This window comes from Canis lupus, chromosome 25, assembly GCF_048164855.1.
Source record: "Canis lupus baileyi chromosome 25, mCanLup2.hap1, whole genome shotgun sequence".
Lineage (NCBI taxonomy): Eukaryota > Metazoa > Chordata > Mammalia > Carnivora > Canidae > Canis > Canis lupus.
The window spans coordinates 26,379,375-26,405,636 of record NC_132862.1 but is presented as its reverse complement, the minus strand read 5'-3'; the positions used below and the strand labels follow the sequence as shown (position 1 = coordinate 26,405,636).

Here is a 26,262-nt window from a genome sequence, read left to right as displayed (position 1 = left end):
TTCTATATCCAATAAGGGGTTAATACCCAAAACACATAAAGAACTTATACAACTCAGGGATGCCTGGGTGGCTCAGTGGTTGAGCATCTGCCTTTGGTTCAGGGTGTGATCCTGGGTCCTGGGATTGAGTCCCACATTAGGCTCCCTATAGGGAACCTGCTTTTCCCTCTGCCTATGTCTCTGCCTCTCTCTTTGTGTCTCTCACGAATAAGTAAATAAAATCTTTTAAAAAAAGAACTTACACAACTCAACACACACACACACACACACACACACACATAACAGAAAACCCCAAATAATCCCATTAAAAAATGGGCAGGGGACCTGAATAGACATTTTCCACAGAAGACATACAGATGCCCAATAGGCTAATGAAAAGATGCTCAGCATCACAATCATCAGGGAAATACAAATTGAAACTGTAATCAGATATCACTTTATACCTGTCAGGTTAGCTAAAATAAAAAAGACTAGAAAAACAAGTTTTGTCAAAGATGTGGGGAAAAAAAGAACCTTTGTGCATTGTTAGTGGGTATGTAAATTGATATAGCCACTATGGAAAATAGTATGGATGTTCCTCAAAAACTTTAAAAAAGAGCTACAATATGACTCAGTAATTCTGAATTCTGCTACTGGATATTTTCTTAAGTAATTTCTACAGCCAACACAGGGCTCAAACTCATCACCCTGAGAAGGAGAGTTGCATGCTTTACTGACAGAGCTAGCCAGGACCCCCTCTACTAGTGGATATTTGACTAGAGAAAAGGAAAACGATTTTTCAAATTTCTTTTAATAATTTTTATTTTTTTCATTTTTTATTGAAGTTCGATTTGCCAACACATGTATAACACCCAGTGCTCATTTTTTTTAAAGCTGGTGAGCAGCTATAGACACAATTGAAAAGTAGACTGAAAAAAAAAAAGGAGAAAGAGCAAAGACTCAGGCTTCACTCCACAATAAATATGGAGCTCTATTGGTGTTCCTACCTCAACATCCCATAGGGACTTAGCTTTTCATGTGCTCAAGAGTATTCCACATTATTGTGCAGGGGATCACACTGCATTCATGTATGATTATGTCAGACCAAATATGTACTGGCACTGCTGAGTTCAAGATCTACAGTCTTGGCCCTAAGTGAAGTGGGGTTAAGGAGTCAGGCTGTGCTAGATCCCATAGCTGAAGTAGATAGCAAACCCAATCAGCATCCAGACACCAAATAGAGACCAGGTGCCAGCTATCATCTGCATCATAAGGTAAACATTCAGAAAGATGCTCAGGAGTGGGAGGAGAGGCAGAGCAGGTACCTGAAAGTGAAGGGGAGGGGGGCTCTGTGGCTGTCTCCAGATTATTCCGGTGATCCCAATGATAAGCACCAGGAGCAGCACAACCACTGTGATCCACACTGGGTCTCCAGAAAGCAGACTTGGCCACCGGGCCAGCACTAGACAGAGAAGAGTCAGCAGGAGAGCAAGCAGTGAGGAGCAAACAGAGGCAATATGGCCAGAGAGTGGAGTGGGGGTGGGGCTGCCTGGAAAAAATAGTGTTTGTAGAGCCAGCTTCTCTGCTGCAGGTCTGTCCTCCTCTTGCACCTGTGCTTCATTTCCCCCATTCTTCTTCTCAGGCTGATATCTGAGGATGAGAACAGAAAAAGCTACCAGGGAGTAAGCTAGCAGGGCCCCAACTGACCTGAGGTTAACAAGATCAGTGAGTCTAAAAAATAGCATGATTGCTGCAATAATGCCAAAGATCACATTGGCTATGATGGGGGCATATGTGCCGGTATGGATCCTGGCAAGGACAGGGTACAGGAGGCCATCGTTTGCCATCATGTGTATCACCTGATGGATGAAGTACATAATACCCCAGAAGATGACAGAAATACTACAGATAAATGCAATAGTTACAGCATAGTAGGCAGGGGCCCAGCCAATATGGAGAAATACCTCAGGCAAGGTGCTCCCAGGTCGGAGCTTATAGTAAGGCACCATAAGCGTAAGTGCCACAGAGACACCAAAATACAACAAAAAGCAGATGAGCAGTGAAATCACAATGCCCATGGGGATGGAACGCTTGTGATTCTGTGTCTCTTTGACTCTGGTAACAATAATGCTGAAACCTATAAGTAAATAGAAGCATGTAGCTGATCCATGGAGAATCCCCTGGAAGCCAAATGGCACGAATCCTCCAGAGCCCAGAAGGCCCAAGCTAGAGGTATCATTGAGTCCAGGCTTTATGTGGTCCTCTTCTGTGAGCTTCCAGTTGTGCAGGTCCCCCTTCATGAAGCCAGAGATGATGACAAAACTGAGAACCAAAACTTTCACCAAAGTGAACACTTTGAAAACTATGAAGAATGGACGAATCATCATATTGTTAAATTCTATGAGCAAAAATACAAGGATCACAGCCAAGAAGCCTACATTATCTGCAAAAACCTGAGGAACATGCTGTGAGATGCTCTCATGCAGGGTTTGAGAGATCCAGTTCCTATACAGGTTGTCAAAAATTAACGTCCAGGTCTGGATAACAATGACTGCATCAGCAACAAGGGAGAGGATGAGGTTCCAGCCAGTGATGAAAGCCCAGACTTCTCCTATAGTGATATAGGTGTAGAGATATGCAGAGCCAGAGTGGGGAACCCGGGCACCAAACTCTGCATAGCAGAGCCCAGCCAACACAGAAGTTACACCAGCCACTAAAAAGCAGATCACAGTGGCTGGTCCTGCTTTATCTCTAGCGACATCGCCAGCCAGGATATATATACCTGCACCCACTGTGCGGCCGACACCCAGGGCCACTAAATCCAGAGTGCTCATACATTTGCCAAATTGGAACTCATATATTTCTTGATCCAGTGGACGTTTGTGTACCAGTTTTCGACCAAATCTGCAAAGTGCCTCATACAGCATTCCAGCTGGAATTAAAGAAAATTCTAGAATCAGAGAGCTGTAGCAACTCCAGGAAGCCAAGAGTTTTGGATCTGGTTTGGTGAGGCTGAATTAAACCGAGTTCCTTTGGGGCTTGCTGAGGTCTGTTGCTCAGGATTCAGAGTTGCTGCTTCATATTTCTTCTGCTATATGCTGTTCCTCCAACATACCTAAGTAAACAAGAAATATTTACTGCACAATGGTGTTCAAACAACCAACCAAAGCCCAGATGTCCCATGTCACCTGTTGCAGCACAAATGTCACAGAAACTGACACCAAAAGACATCATAGAAAAAATCAACTGGCTTTTCCTCTAGAAAAAAGGGCCAAATACAACATTCTCCTTTTTTACATACCACATGACATAATCCCACTTGGGTTCATCTAACTCATGTAGTATCATGTACTAATTAAACTGAAAGACACAGCAGGGCATGAATGTATTGTGCAATAATTCACATGTGGGGTACATGCATGGTGCTTGAGCATGAGTTATGACACATTAACTCATGGACCAGTAGGTCTCTTTACTATTACAGACCTATTTTAAAAATATTATCTTAGGCTATAATATACATATTGGCTACCTCAATCTTAAACTCTTAGCCGCTACATCAGCTAGCCAAGGTCAGATGGCACTTTGGCCCCCCTTTCTCCTCATTCTGCATTATCCATCCAGTTGTACTGATGGCCAAGAATATACAGTTCATTCCTTTCCTTTACCCACCTAGGCCCACAGGGGTGCTGTGAACAGAGAGGAGGAGGGAGAAAGTGGCAGGACCTTCATAACTACCAGCAAGAAGGAGAGGACAAGGCTCCCTGGGAAGGAAACCCTGGAGAAATGGGGGCAGCAGCTGACCCAGGGTCCAGGGCTGAGAAGGGAGAGGAGCCAGGAAGGTGTTTTGTGAATTCTGACATTTAATCTACCTCACCCAAAACAACCAGGCAAAATTCACCAGTTTTCATATCCACAGTTATGGCAGTATTATGGGTAGGGAGAAAAGAAATAAGTGAACTAGCTCAGTAGCTCAGTAGCTCACAACTTTCTGTGTCCTTTGTTTTTGGGCTCCAGGAGAGAGATGAGCTCATTTCTGCAGTCTCCTCACTGGCCACACTGTGCTCTCTACACACACTGCATCATCTGTAATGTCAGCTGCCAGGAGCCTGGAGAATCTGCCCTGCTCTGTGAGCTTATATTAAAACATTCACCTGTAGTGTGCCTGGATGGCTCAGTAGAGTAAATATCTCACTCTTGATTTTGGCTCAGGTCATAATCTCAGGGCCTTGAGATTCAGCCCTGGGTCTGGCTCTGAGCTCTGTGGGGAGTCTGCTTGAGATTCTGTCTCTCCCTCTGCCTCTTATGCCCCCACCCATGCACAGTTGCTCTCTTTCTCAAGTTAATAAATAAATCTTTTAAAATGCCACTCACTTGTGACTCCCAATTAATTTTTTAAAAGAAGTTATTTTTAACTCTCTCAAATCATGGTCCAATATTTTTCTTTTTTTTTTTATTTTATTTTATTTTATTTTTTTTTATTGGTGTTCAATTTACTAACATACAGAATAATACCCAGTGCCCGTCACCCATTCACTCCCACCCCCCGCCCTCCTCCCCTTCTACCACCCCTAGTTCGTTTCCCAGAGTTAGCAGTCTTTACGTTCTGTCTCCCTTTCTGATATTTCCCACACATTTCTTCTCCCTTCCCTTATTTTCCCTTTCACTATTATTTATATTAATGAAGGAATCTTGCCTGGGGTTCCTCCTTCTTCCTACCCTACTGCTATTCAAATGGACCCCTACTGAGGGAGAGCATACCTTTGGTTAAAACAATTCACAGCAATACCCTAGAAATGAGTGCTAATCAACAGAAAAAAAAAAAAAAAACGAAGTTATGCAGCACCTAGATTATGTGAAAATTGAAATGTCTTCTCTATAGATGATTAAAAGGAACCTTTGGGTTATATGCCAGACCTTCTGTCTACAAATTCATCTAGACTTCTTATTTGCCACTCACCAGTTCCAATGTTATAGCTTACTAACAAGCACCCAAGATATATAAGGAGGGTCATGGAATCTTTCTACACTATAAATTGTGACTGAGGAGTGCCCCACACACCCCCAGGCTTCAAACCCTTCCATGGTTCCCACTACGCTTCCTTAATATACTTCCTTCCTTCATAATCTGACCTATACTGATTCCTTAAGCTTCATTCTCTGCCCAGTTCCTTCCCCAGCTGTGAAATTCCACATTCATCCTGTTCCCTTCCCTCTAATGGCCTCTTGGCCCCTTCACTTAGCTAATCCCCACTTCTCTTTCCATTCCCAGATCAGAAGGTGCTTCCCCAGGAAGCCTCCCTGATCCTTACGCTGTCCTTCCTATGTGCTCTCATAGCAGCCAGGCTTCCCTCATGTGCCATTGATTCTAATGTATCCAAATTCCAGGTCAGCTGCCTGTGTCCTCCATCAGACTATGAGGTAGATGCTCAATAAATATTTGTTGAACAAATGACAACACTGAGAAGACAGACCTGAAAGAACACATAATACAGAATTCCTATCTAATTAACTTTGAGATACATACTTTTAGGCAGGCAACCTTTATAAACCCGGATCAGGTAAAGATATAAATGGTATTACCTTCCTTGCAGAAGGCAAGCAAAATGAAAAACGTGGAGGGAAAAAACCTTAGCTGCCCATCATTCACGGCAGGTATGAGCCACATGAGGTGATAAAGGATTGTTTGTCTTGGAGTAAACTTGTTTTAAAATTATATCAGGCTGCCTGGAGTTAATAGGCAACAACCCACCCACGACCAGTTAGAGAATTCCTACTTTTTTTGAAGGCATCATGCTCAGGACCTGTAATCTATATGGGATGTCCTAAGGCAGAGGTTCTCACTTTGGAGGACAGAGGGAGGCCTAATGAAGACACCTGGGGAATATTTTCAAACTTCACATCTTCTCCTTCTGGAGATTCTTGTCCACTAGCCCTGTACTTCCCATGACTGCTCTAAACCATCCCAACTGACAAGACATTGTCTTCAAGTTCTAGGGAAAGAAATTCTGAAAGCTTCCTTCAAAAGAAGGCAGCACAGCTGAGTAGTTAGGAGTGAGGCTCTGCAGGGAGATTGTTCAGGTTCAAATCACAACTCAAGACTGGGTGTTATTCTGTATGTTGGCAAATTGAACACCAATAAAAATAAATTTATTATTAAAAAAATCACAACTCAACCTCACACCCAGTGCCTCTGGACAAATTAGTTCCTTTCTGGGATTTAGTTTCCTCAACAGCCAAGTGAGAGTAAAAGCAAATCCTTCCTATTGTAGCTGTGAGGAGTAAGTGAAATGATGCCTAGAAAAAGTATGTAGCTCAGAACCTAGCAAACAGTATGGACTTAATATCATCTACCTAATATTTAATCCTGAAATCTGATCCAAAGTCCATTAAAAATGACTTAGTCTTTACAAATGACAAGCCTTGAAATCATCCCCTGCAACTCAAGCCTGCTACCTAGCCCTCATGAGACAATGAAAATAGTTTTATTCCACATAATTCACCTTTAAACTCTAGGGGCTCTAACTAGACACTCTCATACATGATGGTGCTAAAACTTTGGGGTCCTATGCTCACTGAGTTATACGGGCCATCAAGAAATGCAAGGCTCAGATATAATAATAATAATAATAACAGTAACAATAATATCTTTCTGTGGGAATGCCTCATCTTATTTCTGGAAGAGGCAGTGCTGGGTACTGTGGCGGTAAGAGCAAAGACCATTATGTCAGAAATGCTGGATATGAGCCATGGTGCTTCTGAGTGACCACATGAATTTGGGTAATTTGCTCACTCTCTCTAAACCTCAGTCTTCTCGTCCACAAGGGACCTCACCTGATCTCCATCACTGGATCAGCATGAGAATTCAGTGAGAAGATCCAAACCATCATGTACCACTGGTGTCACAGGGATCATCACCCTGAAGCTCAATTCCAGTAGAATTAAGAATGCACACAGCTGGGCAGCCCGGGTGGCTCAGAGGTTTAGCGCCGCCTTCAGCCCAGCGCCTGATCCTGGAGACCCAGGATCGAGTCCCACATTGGGTTCCCTGCATGGAGCCTGCTTCTCCCTCTGCCTGTGTCTCTTCCTCTCTCTCTCTCTCTCTCTCTCTCATAAATAAATAAATAAATAAATAAATAAATAAATAAATATTTTTTTAAAAAAGAATACACACAGCCTCACATCCCAAAATCTCTCTCCAATGTGCACATTCCTAGGAAGCTGTCTCCTGAGTTCATAAGGAGCCCATGTGAGCACATTCATCACAGGACTGTTTGTGGTGGCAGGAAGTGGGGGCTGTGCCAGTGTCTGTTCCTAGAGGAATATACAAGTAAACTGTGTGTGTGCGCAGTGAAATATAACACAGCAGTCAGAGATAATAAAGTAGGTTTATAGACAACAAGTTGGGTAGCTCTCAGAAACAATGTTATATCAAAAGAAAAAGCAGGATGATGTGTCAGCACAATGGTACTTATGTACCTTTTAAAAAACAGCCAAAAACTATTGTATATTTGTCAAGGATGCACATATATATATATTAAAAATGTCAGACATTCCTCTGCTCACAAACTTCTACTGGTTTCCCTTTTCATTTAGACTAAAACCAAAGTCTTCATTTACACTGACCTACAGAGTCCTAAAGCATTTGTCATTGAACCAGCTACCTCTCACCTTCTATTTCTATCCCTTCTCACTCATTTCTCTCTAGCAACTGGCCTCCTAAACATTCTGGCCTTCCGACATATCAGGCCAGACCCTCAGGACCTTTGCACAGGCTATCCCCTATGACTGCACCACTTCTAGCCCACATATCCACCTGGTTGCTCCCTTCGCTGCATTTGGTGAAACAGCACATTTGTAACACAGCCTTCCTGATTCATCCCATATACAACTGCAACTTACTCCTAACCACAGACTTGAATGCCCTGCTTTTCTTTCTCCCATAGCACTTGTCACTATTTACTGTACTTCATGTTTCAGTTATTTATTTGATTATGGTTTGCCTTACTCCATAAGAATGTAAGCTCCATGAAAGCGGGACTTTTTAAATTGTTTTGCTCCTGGCTCTACTCCTGCACCTACATCTGTGCCTGAGAGAGTCGGCACTGTATTTGTTGAGTGGATGAATGTATCTAAATACACATGTAGAGCATGAACTTGAAGAGCATTTGTTAAATACACTAAAGCAAGTGCCTCCAGTGAGGAGGGGAAATGACACTAGAAATAAGGATGAAGGGAGGAAATAAAATGCACTGAAAGGGGCCTGACAGGAAGTGATGATGCAAACATGCCACAATAGAGAGAGAGACTGACTCCACTCTGTGCACTGCAGGCTCCACACAGGAATTGCAGGAGATGATGTTGTGAGAAGACCTGGCATAGAGCCTGATAAGTGGCAGGCACTCAGTATATCTAAATTGAAGTGGAGTCAGAATCCTGTAATTGTCACGGTATGGAGAATACAAAGGAATACCCACCAGAAAGAGAGTGAAGAACAAGGGAAGATGGGGCACCCCTCCTACTAGTTTCCTCTGAACCCACTTCCCTTTTCCTAATTCCTCTTTCTCCTTCAGCTCCTTCCAGTGTCCTTGAAGGCTCCTGTAGTTGACACTACTGATGCTTGTACCATGTTTCTTTCTTTGGGGAACCATCCCCAGCCACCTTCCTCCCAACAAAAACTCAACAGTGGTTCTTCACATCTTTTTTTTTTCTTTCTTCACATCTTTTAAATCACAAACTCCTCTGCCATTATTCACCTTTAAGAAATGTCATACATTCTGAAGTCCATCCATGGACCCTGAGCAGGAATCCCAGAGGAGGGCCATCTGAATGGAAAAGTCGGAGAGCGGTAATTTTGATAATTTGTTTCCCTCAACTGTGTTGTGCAGGGTGGTCTGTGCACTATTCCCACTTTTACTGAAGATGAGGGAAAGTGGACCTACAGAAAGTATGAAGATACCAGAGAAGCAACCTAAAGAACAAAATATCTGGGAATGAAATAATCATATTTTATGACTCCAACAGAAGCACTCAGAACAATCAAATGAATAAGTAAATTTGCAGAATAGAAGCAAATACATGATTGGGAATCCTGAAAGAGTCTACCAAAAATCTAGCTCCTAACAACACAGAGAAATCTCGTCCTCAAATGCCATGTTCAGAAACGTCCTTTCTTGTGCAATATTCTGTGATTATTCCAGACCCTCTGACGCAGCTGTCAGATCTCAGCCCTAATTCTCCCCCTACCCTCAGGCCCAGCACCTTCTTTCTAACTCAGCTCCTCACATACTGACTTCACTTTCAGGGATGAGCCTTTGGTCTGGGTAATACCTGCCCTGCCAAGGATGCCCTCCTCACTCCTTTCTGTCCACACTTGGTCCTCTAGTTCTTCTCAACCTTATTCTACAACATTCCTCCTCATACCAGGAAGCTTTTCCAAAGTCTTTCTGACTAATCCCCATCTCCAACCTTCTTCTACTTACTACCAGCACTTACATCCCATCCTGATGGTCAGCTGAAACCAATTTTCCCTGTCTGTCAGCTCATATCCTGGGTGTCTTACTTAAATTCCTTTATAGTTTAAAATCTTCCAGAGGGCTGGGCCAGGACCTGTACACTTCCTAATTCTGGATTCCACACTCCCATCTCCAAAACTCACTACACGGGACAAGATCTGCTCATAATTGTACCAAACAACCAAAAAAAGGAATTCAGGACAGAGAAAATGAATATATAGATGTATTGATTGACTACTATATCTTGAGATTCCAGAAGAAGGGTTGTTTGAGAAAAGGGCCAAACAGAGGTATAAATATGAGACTAGAATATGTACCATCATGTATTTCAAGAGCATTTCCTGAAGACATTTCCTAATAAGGCCCCTGGGTCTGTGAATCTGTTTAATTAGGAAACAGTATCTCCCAAAGCAGGTGCTTGCTCAGGGGATGTGCTTAAAGAAATGTAGACAGGTGGAAGGGGTGGTGGGCGGGGGGGTGGGGGTGACTGGGTGATGGGCACTGAGGTGGGCACTTGACGGGATGAGCACTGGGTGTTATTCTATATGTTGGTAAATTGAACACCAATAAAAAATAAATTTATTAAAAAAAGAAAAAGAAAAATTTAAAAAAAGAAGAAGAAATGTAGACAGGGCCTAGGGAACATAAAGCCAGTTTGTATGAATTCCATAATGGCTCTGGTACCCCCCGCCTTCTTCCCTGTATTTCTCTGTTTCTGAGATCCTTCCAAACTCTAAAACAGAAGTTCCTTCTTATGTTGCCTAGAAGAGTATCTGTCAAGTCTAACAATCCACCCACAACATTGCCGGCTCTCTTGCTTTCCCAGCCTGCCCCACCATTGTCTTTTGTCCTGGAAGTCATGAACACTGCGGCTGAGTCTCATACCCAAAGATAGAAAAAAGACCTGGGATCGAGTCCCGCGGCAGGCTCCCTGCGTGGAGCCTGCTTCTCCCTCTGCCTGTGTCTCTACCTCTCTCTCTCTCTGTGTCTCTATGAATAAATAAATAAAATGTTTTTTTTAAAAAAGAATACATATTGTGTTGGATTTTCAGTCAGTGATGCAGAGAAATGGAAATCAAGAAAAGGTTAGGATGTGCTCAGAATGGGTGTCAAGATTTTAAAATGGGCCAACCAACCCAGCCTCATCTTCACTCTGTTATGCGACCATCACCATCATCCATCTCCAGAAATTGTTCATCTTCCTCAGCTGAAACTCTGTACCCATTAAACAGTTGTTCCCCATTTTTTGCCTCCCTGAAGCCCCTGGCATCCACCATTCTACTTTGTCTCTATGAATTTGACTACTCTAAGTATTTTATATAAGTGAAATCCTACACTACGCCCTTTTGTGACTAGTTTATTTCACTTAGCATGTCTTCAAAGTTTATGCAATTTGTAGTAGATGTCAGAATGTCCTTCCTGTCCTTCCTGTTTAAAACTGAATAATATTCCATTGCATGTGTGTGTCCCACATCTTGCATCTTGGTTGTCTATTTGTCAACTGATAGGCATGCTGGTTGTGTTACTCACGGGCTGCCATAAATAGTGTTGCTATGAAGATGGGTCTACAAATATCTTTTTGAAACTCTGCCTTCAATTCCTTGGGATATATACCCAGAAGTGGGATTGCTGCATCATATGGTAATTGTATATGTAATTTTTTTGAGAAATCACCACACTGTTTTCCACAGCGGCTGCTCCATTTTACATTCCCACCAGCAGCACACAAGCATCCCAATTTCTCCACATCCTCACCAATATTGTTAGCCTCTGTTTTTTTTAAATATTTTATTTATTTATTCATGAGAGACACACAGAGAGAGAGAGAGAGAGAGAGAGAGAGAGAGGCAGAGACACAGGCAGAGGCAGAAGCAGGCTCCATGCAGGGAGCCCAATGTGGGACTTGATCCCAGGACCCTGGGATAATGACCTGAGCCAAAGGCAGATGCTCAACCGCTGAGCCACCCAGGCATCCCTGTTTTGTTTTGTTTTTTATTTTATTTATTTATTTATTTATTTTTTTATTATTTTTTTTTTATTGGTGTTCAATTTACTAACATACAGAATACCCAGTGCCGAAGGAGCCTCGGTGTCCAACGAAAGATGAATGGATAAAGAAGATGTGGTTTATGTATACAATGGAATATTACTCAGCTATTAGAAATGACAAATACCCACCATTTGCTTCAACGTGGATGGAACTGGAGGGTATTATGCTGAGTGAAGTAAGTCAGTCAGAGAAGGACAAACATTATATGTTTTGTTTTTTAAATACCAACCATCCTAATGGGTGTGAAGTGGCACATGGCTAGTTTTGAGGAATAACAGAGAGTCCTTTGGGGCCAGGACACAGTGAGTGAGGGAGAGACAGTAGGGGATGAGGTCAGAGAGAAAGCAGGAAGTGAGATCCTTCATGTAGGGTCTGAGAGTCACTGTGAGGACTTCGGCTGTTACTCTGGATATGATGGAAACCCTAGAAAAACTGAGAGTTTCACATGTTGTATACTAATTTCCTCATTTTTAAAAGATTTTATTTACTTATTCATGAGAGATACACAGAAAGAGGCAGACACATCAGCAGAGGGAGAAACAGGTTCCTTGTGGGGAACCCAATTCCAGGACCCTAGGATCATGACCTGAGCCCAAGGCAGACACTCAACCACTGAATCACCCAGGTTCCTCTTGTTCTTTGAATTAAGTATTGGGGTCGAAATAAAAACCTTCTCCAGGGTTTGAAAACAAGGCATGGAGACAGGTTCTGCAGAGCTCTCAGTAGATATTTGGTGTGTCTGCCAACACACTGAGGGCTGAACAAGCTGTGTGCTTCCATCTGACTCCCTCTCTAGATGCCGAAGAAGAGATGTCCTACAGCCACCCATGGGAGAGTAACATTGAAGCTCTTCATTTTCTGGGTTATCTCTAGGCAGGACTCCATCTTTTAAAACTCAAACAAAAGTCATGTTAGTATTATTCACCATTTTGGGTTATTCCCACCGTTACTGTGGATAATCAAGAGCTGACATGGAGATAAAGGGTGCATTTTCTGGAGCCTGGTGAAATTAAGGACTGCAATGACAAGGGTAGGTAGACCCTCAGGAAAGGGACAGGAACCATGTGAATCATGCATTCACTAGCGCAGAATTAAATCAATAAATTCAGTCCTAGCCCCAGATGCCTCAGGAAGGACTGTCAGAAATGTCTGAGACACTCAGAGCTGGAGAGAGAAAGGGCCCCCAAGAGAAGCCTGAACACACATTTCTGAGAGGCAAAGAGTACCTCTCATAACCTTACTCTCCCAGGTGACATGGATGAAAGATTCTATATCCAAATAAGAAGTCCAGAAGTCATATAGTTTCTTTACAATCTAATAATCTGGAGTAGATAGTTTTCCTACCACTGACTATAAATGTTGGAAAATATATACCTATGTGTGTGTAGGGGGGATGGTGTTTAGAGAAGGACAAAATACAGGGCTGTCCCCAATGGAAAAGGAGTGACAGAAATAAATTCTTAATATGGTATTCATAGGATTCAAATGAGGGTCAGGAGAGGGATGTATAGTAAAGTCTGAAACCGAAATAATTTCTCTCAGCAAGGACACAAGATATATACTCCTAGGATCCATGTGCTGCATTTCTTTCCAGCTGAGTATCACCTTATTTATCCTCCACTCTCAACATAATATGTTCCCTATTCACCCCGGGGTAAAGAGACTGTTCTACCTCATGTGATAGTCTCCATTTCATTTCCCTTCTCTGTGGGCTCTTTATAGAGGCCCTGGATTACCTTTAAGCCTTCAAACATGTATTAGAAAAATGGAACTATAATATAGGAGCAGGATGCTCTTTCTACTGTCCTCTGGTAGAAAAATAATAGAACTAGGTAGCAGTGAAAGTCTTATGTCATTCATTCAATAAATAATATTAAGCACCTTCTAATGACAGTCCTAGTGCTTGAAAAAGGTACACATGGAGAGTTACCTACGTGGCAGTAACTGTCTTTATCAATGTTCTGATATAATTCTTCTGCCCAAAATGTATAACCTGAATCTAATAACAAAAAAGAATCAGTCTGTGTTTATTCCTAAGTATCTTATCATTTTTGAACATCTATACTCTGAAAACTCTGAAAACTATAGACTTATGAAAGAAATTGTGGAAGACAAAAAGAAGTGGAAAAACATTCCATGCTCATGGATTAGAAGAACAAACAAGGGAAATAAGGGAATAATAAAGGGAATAAAGGGAAAGGAGAGAAAATGAGTGAAAATATCAGTGAGGGTGACAAAGCATGAGAGACACCTAACTCTGGGAAAAGAACAAGGGGTAGTGGAAGGGGAAGTGGGCGGGGGGTTGGGGTGACTGGGTGATGAGCACTGAGGGGGGCACTTGGCGGGATGAGCACTGGGTGTTATGCTGTATGTTGACAAATTGAACTCTAATAAAATAAGTAAATAAATAAGTAAATAAATAAACAATTAAAAAAATGTCTATACCACCCAAAGCAATCTATGCATTTAATGTAGTCCCTATCAAAATACCACCAGCATTTTTCACAGAACTAGAAAAAAAAAAAACCCTTAAATTTGCATGGAACCACAAAAGACCCTAAATAGCCAAAGCAATCTTGATAAAGAAAAGCAAAGATGGAGGCATCACAATTCTGGGCTTCAAGATATATTAAAAAGCCATAGTCACGAAGACAGTATGGTACAGGCACAAAAACAGACACATAGATCAGTGAAACAAAATAGAAATCCCAGAAATGGATCCGTAACTCTATGGTCAAAGAACCTTTGACAAAGCAGTAAAGAATATCCAATGGGAAAAAAAAAGCAGTCTTTTCAACAAATAATGTTGGGAGTATTGGACAGCAACATGGAGAAGAATGAAACTGGGTCACTTTCTTACTCCATACATAAAAATAAAACCAAAATGGATGAAAGATCTAAATGTGAGGTAGGAAACCATCAAAATCCTAGAGGAGAACACAGGCAGCAACCTCTTTGGCCTCAGACATAGCAATTTCTTATAGATACATCTCCAAAGGCTAGGAAAAAAAGCAAACATGAACAAATGGGACTACGTAAAAATGAAAAGCTACACAGTGAAAGAAAAGAATCAACAAAACTAAAAGACAACGTATATGGAATGGGAGAAGATATTTAAAAATGACATATTTTTATAAAGGGTTAGTACTTAAAATCTACAAAGAACTTATCAAATGCAACACTCCAAAAATAAATAATCCAGTTAAGAAATGGGCAGAAGAGGGCACCGAGGGGGACACTTGACAGGATGTGCACTGGGTGTTATACTATATGTTGGGAAATCGAGCTCCAATTTAAAAAAAAATACAAAAAAAAAAAAAAAAAGGAAACGGGCAGAAGACATTAAATGACATTTTTCCAAAGACAACAACCAGATGGCTAACAGACACATGAAACAGACGCTCAACATCTCTTGTCATCGGGGAATTACAAATCAAAACCATGATGAAATACGATGTCACACCTGCCAGAATGGCTAAAATTAAAAACACAAGAAACAACAGGTGTTGGATAGGATGTGGAGAAAAGGGAACCCTCCTACACTGTTGGTGTGAATACAAACTGGTGAAGCCACTCTGGACAACATTGCAGAGTTTACTCAAAAAGGTAAAAATGGAACTACTCTACAATTTGGCAATTATACTAGTAGGTATTTACCCAAAGGATTAAAAAATTACTAATTCAAAGGGGGCACATGCATCCCAATGTTTATAGCAGCTTTATCAACAATAGCCAAATTATGGAAAGGGCCCAAATATCCATTAACTGATGAATGAATGAAGATTATATATATACATGATGGAATATTATATTATATATATATATATATGATTTTGCCATTTGCAACAATATAGATAGAGTGTATTATTCTAAGCAAAATAAGTCACAGAAAGACAAATACTACATGATTTCACTCATATGTGGAATGTAAGAAACAAACAGGTAAGCATAGGGGAAGGGGAAAAAAGAAAGAGGGAAGCAAATCAAATCATAAGCAAATCTTTTTTTTTTTTTAGATAACAGCAGTACAGCTTATTTATTATATATCTGAGACTAGTTTTTAGGGCTTTAGAATATTATATATAAACTTTATAGAGAAATGAGAGAGGAATAACCCAAACTTACAGGTCTGGGTGGAGGATGGCTTCCATGGTCCCCATATCTTGTGGTATTACAATTACAGGAGAAACCATCAACCTTCCCCTTTCTATTCCCACGACCAGTCCCCATGTCTCACTGCTCTTCCCCCACCCACACCCCCCGGGCTGTTTTTTTTTTTCACTAAGAATTTCCTTTTATCCTTGAAGCCAAATGTGTACACACCACATGCTTTTCAGAATGGAGGCGGCTGTCTCTAGAATAGTTTGTCTTTGTGTTGTTACTGCATTGTTATTAAAAGTGCTCATTTACTAATCCTTAAATCAGTGATTTCTTTGGGAAACTCTAAGCAAATGTAAATATTTAGAAACACTTTTACATTTTTGGCACAGTTTCCATCCACCTTCTTTAGTATTGCATGTAATTTTACTTCAGCTCCCTATAAACTGGGAATGAAGTTAGGGTTATTTAGGGACCTTTTCTGAAAAAATTGGAGCTGGTTTTGTTCTAGTTACATTCAGTCCAATCCAGACCATGTGTGTTTTCTTTTGTTGTGTTTTCTATTCTTCCTTCCTTCCTTCCTTCCTTCCTTCCTTCCTTTCTTTCTTTCTTTCTTTCTTTCTTTCTTTCTTTCTTTCTTTCTTTCTTTCTTTCTTTCTATTGGAGTTCAACTTGCCAACATATAGCATAACATCCAGTGCTCATCCCGCCAAGTGCCTCCCTCAGTGCCCATCACCCAGTCATGTGGAGGGACCTGGAGGGTATTGTGCTGAGTGAAATAAGTCAATCAGAAAAGGACATTATGAGGTCTCATTCATTTGGGGAATATAAAAATTAGTGAAAGGGAATAAAGGGAAAGGAGAGAAAATGAGTTAAAATATCAGTGAGCGTGACAAAACATGAGAGACACCTAACTCTGGGAAATGAACAAGGGGTAGTGGAAGGGGAAGTGGGCGGGGGGTGGGGTGGGGGTGACTGGGTGACCATAAGAGACTTTTAAGGATAGAGAACAAACTGAGGGTCAGTGAAGGGAGGTGGGGAGTGGGTGGACTAGATGGATGATGGGCTTTAAGGAGGACACTTGTTGTGATGAGCACTGGGTGTTAGATGTAAGTGATGAATCACTAAATTCTGCACCTGAAACCAATTTTACCATATGTGTTAACTAGAATTTCAGTAAAAACTTGAAACAAGAAAATGATCAGTCTACAAAATAGTTTTCCACAGAAAGTTGACTTTTGATAAAACTGACCTGTGCTGTTCAAGACTGCCAATGTCAGTCATGGCAAGCTGAGGAACTGTTGTAGATTAAAGGAGCATAAAGAGACATGATTGTGAGATGCAATGCAGAGCCCTGTTCTCAGATCAGGGAGAAACATTTTACTATAAAAAATTGGACAGTTAGTAAATTTGGAATATGAATCTTATTTTATACACACACACACCCCCCACACACACACTAGAGAGGGCAAGCAAATGTGCCAAAATATTTATAATTGCTCAATCTTGTTGAAGACAAAGGAGTGTTAATGCTGCCATTTGTGCAACATTCTACAGATATGATATTTGTCAAACTAAAAAGGTAGGAGGAAAACAAGAGTGTCTTATTAGTAAAGATTATGTTTTCTCCTTCTCTAAATGCCCTTTGTAAACAAGCTTGCCATCACTTTTGGTTGGAATAAAACTCTATCCAGAATGATCTAGCATCAGATCAGAACTTTAGGGATCCCTGGGTGGCGCAGCCGTTTGGCGCCTGCCTTTGGCCCAGGGCGCAGTCCTGGAGACCCGGGATCGAATCCCACATCGGGCTCCCGGTGCATGGAGCCTGCTTCTCCCTCTGCCTGTGTCTCTGCCTCTCTCTCTCTCTCTGTGACTATCATGAATAAATAAATAAAATCTTAAAAAAAAAAAGATCAGAACTTTAGGTCAGAGGAGTGGATGGGAAGATAGAACTCTCTTGCCTTTGATTTACAACCAAAATTATCAGCAAGCAATAAAGCTTGGAATAAAACCATAACCATGGCTCATGCTAGTACAGTTATAATAAGAGGCATTTGGGAACATGTGCAGAGGCTGGAGGCAGAGAAAAATAGTGTCTGGGAAATAGGGGAGCCAGGTATGTGTGCAAGATTTAGGAATATATGGACAGAGAGGAGAAAGAGAACCAGAATTTGTTGAGTTGAAAGTAATGCACATATGTTATCTCATTTAACCCCCATAACAACCCAATGAGAGGCTAGACAACTATCCTAAGCTTTTATAGCCAGCATGAAGAAGAGCTGGAATTTAACTTGGTTCTTTGTTTCCTCAAAGACCATGTTATTTCTCCTGTAGCATCCTACCTCCACAAAGATTCAAGACTCTATGGCATGGCTAATAAAGGATTATTTGAGCCAATTCTCTTTGTGACCAGGTCACTTTCTGCCACCTGAGCCTTCAATTCAATTCAGCTGACATGAAGCCACATGCACACTTAGTGCCTTGACTGCACTAGACCTCTACCTAGTAGGTTCCTATGGTTTGGAAATACTGCATATCTAGAACCTACCTCCTGGTATACTCCTTGGTTCACCTTCTTGGTCCATAAAATTGGTAATTCTAAATAATGAGATACTCTCACCTCTCACTAAGGTATACCCAGCAGCCATCAGAGAGTGCTGATGAAGCCCTAAATTACATTCTTCCTAATACATTGCCCCAGATAACTTAAATGTGAGTGCTTTCTACCCTCCTTCTGGAAGATGGCATTTTCTTTAAGTCTTAAAAAGACATACATACACAGTCCCAACCAGACCTGCATTTTCCTGCTTTCTATCAAATTCAAACTTTTAAGATTGTATTTTTAAGTCTTTAACTGTTTCCTTCTACTTTCCTACTATTAGCCTTTTATATGTCTATCAGTTTGAAGAGGACAGATATTTCCCCACACATGCACATCTTGGGGGCATTAATATTAGCCCTACATAGACTGCTCCTCTCTGCATACTCTTTCCAAGCTGTGTTCAACATGACTCCACTTCCAGAAACAGCTTGGCCACACTTACAGATAGATATCAGCTCTATCCAGTATGCTCTCCTTGTACCTTGCTCCCCCCTCATTAATGTCCAGGGCCTAGAACTCTGCACTGGGAGAAATCTCAGAGAAGAGAGCAGGAGTAGTAGGCAGTAAGGTGGAGCCCAGGTACAGAGCTTCTGCCTAGTGATGCTTTCAGCTTGCCCTTCCTTCCCCAGCTGGAGCCCAAAGTACAAAGAGTTAACTAACCACAGCCAAGAAAAGCTATACAGCCTAGTATAGGCTGGAGGTGTCAGAGATCTGACACAAGATTTGAGGTCCAAATCTCTTTCACAACAAAGTGAAAATACGAGGGAAGTAACCCAAGACAGCTGAGACAAAGTGCATTATCTGTGACATTTATGATTTGCTGCAATGTCATCCTCTTGATGTGTGACAACTGAGCAGACAGAAAACACAGAGTTTTACTACTTTCACTGCTCTCCTTGGAAAATAAGTCACCTAATGCTATGACATTAGGCAACACGACATGATTCTCCAACTGCAATAACTATATGTAAGGCTAGTCTGCAGAAGGGAGGAGTGTACAACAAAGGATTGAATGGGGTGTAGAATAGGATTTCAAGTGTTTCAGGAGGACGGACGAGTATCCTTAGTGTGTAAGATACCAGAGAAAATATATTTCTGTTTTTTTAATCATTTTTCATTTACTGCCTGTAAATAACTATACAAATGCATTCAGTGGACTTTGGGTTGGACCTAAACAGAGAAATTGGATGGTTTCTCAAGTAGAAACCACAGGAAGTCTTGAAGTGAGAAAGACTGGATTCAATCTATTAAAGATCAGATTTGAATTGAGTATGAGTGAATTCAAAGGCAAATTACAAATGAGAAAATTTAGAAAACGCAATGATTCTTTGTGCAAAAGAACTCAAGCAAAAGTAGTATTTTTCTTCCCTCTAATTTATCAACACCACCATCATTACCCTAAATCATCATGCACTCAGTTATACACAGTGTGAGAAAATGGTAGCATATACAGATTCCCCTCCCTGGGAAACTCAATTTATTGCATTTCAAAAATACTTCCCTTCTCCTTCCATTTTGAAGGAGAGCCTTGCTGGATAAAGTATTCTTGGTTGCATGTTCTTCTCATTTAGGACCCTGAATATATCCTGCCAGCCCTTTCTGGCCTGCCAGGTCTCTGTGGAGAGGTCTGCTGTTACCCTAATATTCCTCCCCATAAAAGTCAGGGATTTCTTGTCTCTTGCTGCTTTAAGGATCTTCTCTTTATCTTTGGAATTTGCAAGCTTCACAATTAAATGTCGAGGTGTTGAACGGTTTTTATTGATTTTAGGGGGGGATCTCTCTATTTCCTGGATCTGAATGCCTGTTTCCCTTCCCAGATTAGGAAAGTTTTCAGCTAGAATTTGTTCAAATACATATTCTGGCCCTCTGGCCCTTTCGGCGCCCTCGGGAACCCCAATTAAACGTAGGTTTTTCTTCTTCAGGCTGTCGTTTATTTCCCTTAATCTATCTTCATGGTCTTTTAATTGTTTGTCTCTTTTTTCCTCAGTTTCCCTCTTTGCTATCAACTTGTCTTCTAGGTCACTCACTCGTTCTTCCACCTCGTTAACCCTCGTCGTTAGGACTTCTAGTTTGGATTGCATCTCATTCAATTGATTTTTAATTTCTGCCTGATTAGCTCTAAATTCTGCAGTCATGAAGTCTCTTGAGTCCTTTATACTTTTTTCTAGAGCCACCAGTAGCTGTATAATAGTGCTTCTGAATTGGCTTTCTGACATTGAATTGTAATCCAGATTTTGTAACTGTGGGAGAGAGGACTGTTTCTGATTCTTTCTTTTGAGGTGAGGTTTTCCTTCTAGTCATTTTGCTCAGTGCAGAGTGGCCAAAAGCAAGTTGTATTGGGAAAAAGAGAAAAAGAGAGGAGAGAAAGAAGGAAAGAAAAGAGAAAGAGAAAAAAAAGGGAAGAAAAAAAACGAAAAAAAAAGAAGAAAGAGAAAGAAAAAGAAAGGAGAAAAAAAGGGGGTGGGGGAAGGAAACAAATCAAAAAGCAAAACAAAACAAAAACAAAAACAAACAAACAAAAAAGAACCACAGGGGAGTATCTTCTGATTCTCATTCATTTGGGGAATATAAATAATAGTGAAAAGGAATATAAGGGAAGGGGGAAGAAATGTGTGGGAAATATCAGAAAGGGAGACAGAACGTAAAGACTGCTAACTCTGGGAAACGAACTAGGGGTGGTAGAAGGGGAGGAGGGCGGGGGGTGGGAGTGAATGGGTGACGGGCACTGGGTGTTATTCTGTATGTTAGTAAATTGAACACCAATAAAAAATAAATTAAAAAAATAATATTTAACAAATAGGATGAAAGCTAAAAAAAAAAAAATACTTCCCCACATACCAAAATAAGTAAAGATACATAATATATTAATGAAGATGAGTATTCCTAAGTAAGAAATGAATAGTCAAGGCAAGGGCATGTCAAAATCCCACATAGCTTCCTATTGATGGAAGAGTAGTAAGGATCACCTTTTCCAGTGTTGTCAAGAGTAGTTAGAATCTTCTGTGTACTGTAGGTCAGCCTGAGAAGGCTACATGGAGGAGGGGGGAATTACCCCATCTTGGCATTGTGTATAATGTTTCTCAGGAAAACATCATTTCAAGCTACATATTCAGCTTGGGCCATGATCCAATAAGTAGAGCCCCTTTAGACCTTCCTTCCATGCCCCTCACCAAAAACACAAAACAAGCTCCACCACACCTTGAAGCAGTAAATCCAATTTGCCATACTAGAGAGATGCAGTAAAATACTTGCTACAGATATTAATACAGACCAAGATATTAAGATATAATATTAATAATAATGATAATAATAATAATCCTTAGTCTTGTTCTGGGCAGAAGAGAAAGAGAAACCATTGCAGTAGTAATAAAATGGTAACTTCTCTCCTTGGGAAAGAGAAGGAAAGGTCAGATAACTTCCTTGAAAGGTCGGAAGGAAAGCTGAAGTAACTAAATTCAGCTCATACTAAAGAAAATAAATATCCAAACTTATGTTCCAGGAGTCTGAAAACAACCTTGCCAAACAGATCACTTACTAGGCATTCTTCCACCTAGGACCTTACTTTGTACTATATTCTCTTTGCATGTTACTTGGAAGAATCATATTTCTCCTTTTTGAAAATAAAATACCTTAGGGTAGAACCTGCTTCATGTTCCTCTCCGTGAATCTAGAAACCCTAATTCTGCAATTAAATTTTACTAGGTTATACCAAGACTTGAATTTGAAGGCATGACAGGCCACAACTGTCTGCTTGTTAGATGAAGAGGAAACAGCCACCTCCTCCAACTCACCTACCTATCTTACCACCCCAGCATTACACCTCTCAAATCCCATCCCAGTCCCGCAGAGGCTTAATTACAAGTCACTGAACACCCAAACTGATGCGGATTAACATAATACAGATCAACTCTATGTAGACTAAACCTATCCAGCCAAATGTAGATCAAAATCTATGTAGGTATAGACTAAAACATTTGCTTCCTTTCTGCAAAATATACAGAGAGTGTGCTAGCAGCAATACTATGCTATCTTCATTGCACCATTATTTCAGTAAATAATTAGATAACCAGAGATTTTCTAGAGGCTGTATAGACTCATGTTACCTAGTATCATTCTGGGATGGTTGTGAACAGATGAATTTTCTTAGTCCCTTTGGGATAACTTTAGAGAAGACAGAATGAAATGCAATGTTCTTCATTCATAATTTGACACATTGACAGGTTTAGATTCAGTCAGAATCCAGTCCTGGAAACTCGTTACATTTCTATCACATCAAAACAAAATGATCAACTTGACAAATCAGAAAAGCCTGAGCTTCTCCTTTAGAAGTCTTCAGAAACTAATGGACTATCTGGAAGAATCAGAATGAGGTTGTCCAAACAGGAATCAGAGAGATGGAAAAAGCCAGGAAGGGTATGTAATTAAGGGATTAGAAAGTGATGTCAACAGAGAAAATTAAAAAAAAAATCTCTCTACCTTTCCCTGTATTTCTCTATGCTATTTTCTCAATCCTGAATCTTGTCAATATAGACACCTAAAAAAAAGTCCCCAGTAGAAGAAAATCTGCCTGTCCACCTTATTTTCTAAACTACAACTATAACATAGGAGCACTGATCCATATTGTTTTTTCCCAAAAAGTCCTACTAAACACTTTTGTTTTTTCCCCCAAATCCTCACTTTCCTTGTAAGCACAGAATCTAGACATCCATCCGGTGGTCTCATCCACCACTATACTTTGTCTCCACATTTAGACAAACAGTTATGAGTGGACAGAGCCCATGGCTCCTTCTTCCATGTACCTCCTCTCACTATACACCCTCAGTAATACAGTGCACATAACATGGCTTAAGAAAGGTTGACTGTCTCTGGCTATCTTCCTTCATATTTTTAAAAGTGTAATCCTCCCATGTAAGGACTCAGCTGTCTCTGTATCTCTGTCCTCTCTCACCAGACTGTGCTTGCTTCCTCTCATAGTCGTAGGTAGCCACTCCACACCACCACCATTTCTCTTGGAAAGTTAATTGTTTTGTTTGTTTTGTTGTATTATAGGAAAGACACCAGATCATCTGAATCATATGAAAGTTGTATCATGTTCTGAGATCTTATCCAAATATAGACCCTTATGACTTCTCCACCAAGGCCCATCTGCTTCATGCCAGTTTAGGCAACATAATCTACAATAAAGAGCCTTCAACATTAAGGGATACCCTTTATCCCTCTTCCCTAGTTCTTTCTAATTCCAAATCTACTTTGTAATATCTGTGATAATCAAAGAAAAAGGGACAAAGATAAACTAAATGAGTAAAATCCAGAAAATGTATTTATCAATTTGGGATATAGTTGGGGAAGAAATTGGCCTTTCCACATGATTTTGCATAAACTAAGGTTTAAAAAGTATCTTCCTTCTAGAAGCATATAACATGTAACAATTGATAATGGAGAGAAGATGCCCAAGAAATGCTAGAGGGCAAGAGAAAGACAACCTAGAAATGACCATTCACCACCTGTAATTAATTAAACAGGGGTATGTTTGGGTAAATGTTGTCTGGGATTCTGGTGTTGACATGCTGCCCACAGTGTACAAGGTGGTGGGGAGGCAGGGAGGGTGGAGAACAGTTTAAGACTCCAGGGCTTTTGAAATTAAAGAGTTGCAAATATGTTTTGTGATAACAGCAAACTGCCTCTTCATGACCCAGTGTATTAAAGACCTCTAGGCAGCCACACTCCAGGGGACCTTGCTAATCTTTCTTCTTCCAGCCTGACTTGGCCTCTAATCCATCACCAACACAACTTTTTAAAATTAGGTAAGAAAGGCAAGGAGATACCTTCAGCAGCTGTAAAAACAGATATCTAGCTCCTTGAGCCTGGAAGAAGCCCCTCAAATCCTCTATGGTGACAGAGGACTACTTTATCAAACTGAACCTGCTATTCTGCAAAGTCCACACCAATATCCTCCCTAATATGTGATACAGAGACTTCCAGAATCTCCAGAGAGAAAGTAAGGCAAAACATGAAGAATGCAGCAGAGCCAGGTAGAAGAATCTTCATTCATTCCAAGAAGATGTGTAGGCACACTGTGTGCTAGGTCCGGTGCAAGAGACAAAGATGAAGAAAGCAAGCTGTGTACCAGACCAGAAAGGAAAGGGCAGGAAGGAGGGCAGGGCAAACAGGTGGGAGGACGCTGTGGGGAGAAGCACCAAGGAATAATTTTCCCTAACTCAAATTTTGCTCATCAGAGCTGAGACCCTTTCTGGTCTGGAGGAGAACAGAGTATAGGCTTCTAAATCCCTCTGAGCCCAGCAAACCTTCCTGCCCTTGCCAAACTCACCAAGGTAGTTGTCTATACCGGCCAAATCAATGTGTAGCTCTGGTTCCATGAAATACCCTCTGCTCAAATCCACAGGGTTCTATAGCTAGTGGCGCTCTAAGCCCAGCCTTCTTCCTCTCTGTCTCTGTCTCTGTCTTCTTGCCAACTGCATAAACAGGAGAAATCACTTACCCAGGGGCATCTTCTGCTTCGGAGGAGAAACACTTAGGAAGAAAGTAGGAGACAGGGACAGGCAGTCAGGCTTGGGGAGGAGCTTGCAGGGTGCCCTCAGGGAGTTGAGACCCTGGGGAGGCGGGGCCCTCATGGGGGCGGGGCCTCAGGAGTCTGAGCACTAACCAGACTGGGCCTCAGCTGGGAGTTGGGACCAAAGGCAGAATAAGCCTGGGAAGGATGTGAAAGTAGGGAGGAGGTGGCTGAGCTGGAATCCTGGAGGAAGACTAGAGGTGGGCAATGGAAGAACAGTGGGGCCCTACGTGGTGAGGAGGTGGACTGGGGACTTACATGAAACTTTGTTGGAGACTTTGTTGGCAGTAAGAGGTGAATTTAGAGGTTACCAAGCTCTCCAGAGTCCTGGGTATGGAGGAGGTCTTGGCTGGCAGGAGGAGAGTGTGGTGAACCAGGTGGATCTCTAACCTGTGGAGATTTGGAGGCCAGTCCCAGATTCAGCTCAAGAGCCCACTCAGCAGTCCTGTAAACAAGGATGGAAGCACCTCCCCACCCCCACCCCCAGGTACCTCTCCCAGAATTTCCTACAGGTTCTTCTACCACCACCATTCATCCTGGCCCCTCTCCATTCATGCCAGGAATAAAACTAAAAGGCAACTGCTTTAAGCTTCACCATGAAGGGTGTCCTGAGACAGTTATTAAGCTTTCATAGCACATTCTGACTGAATGTGCATTGAGCATCGTGCTGGAGGTAGTAGAGATGTAGTCCCTGCCTACAGAGCTTCCTGCTCTAGACAATCATTTTTTAAAAAGATTATTTAAATTCAATTTGCCAAGACATAGTATAACCCCCAGCGCTCATCCCATCAAGTGCTCTCCTCAGTGCCTGTCACCCAGTTACCCATCTCCCACCCACCCACATCCCCTTCTGCAACTCTTTGTTTTCCAGAGTCAGGAGTCTCCCATGGTTTGTCTTCCTCTCTAATTTTTCCCCACTCAGTTTCCCCCCATTTCCTTATAGTCCCTTTCACTATTTCTTATATTCCACATATGAGTGAAACTATATGATAATTGTCTTTCTCTGAAGTTGACTCAGCATCACACCCTCCAGTTCTATCTGTGTTGACATGAATTGTAGGCACTCATCCTTTTGGATAGCTGAACAATATTCCATTACACACACACACACACACACACACACATATATATATATATATATATATATATATATATATATATATATATATATATGTATATCACATCTTCTTTATCTATTCATCTGCCAAAGGACACTGTGGCTCCTTCCACAGTTTAGCTATTATGGACATTGCTGGTATGGATATTGGTGTGCAGGTGTGCCATTGTTTCGCTACCTCTGTATGTTTGGGGGTAAATACCCAGTAGTGCAATTGCTGGGTCATGGGGTAGCTCCATTTTTAACTTCTTGAGGAATCCTCCACACTGTTTTCCAGAGTGGCTGCACCAGCTTGCATTCCCACCAACAGTGCAAGAGAGTTCCCCTTTC

The 26,262-nt window shown here is 41.3% G+C and overlaps 1 pseudogene; it reads right to left on the bottom strand.

The window, feature by feature from the left end:
- Nucleotides 1–829: 829 nt before the first annotated feature.
- LOC140616855 (cationic amino acid transporter 3 pseudogene) lies at nt 830–24,853 on the bottom strand (annotated as a pseudogene).
- Nucleotides 24,854–26,262: the final 1,409 nt, after the last annotated feature.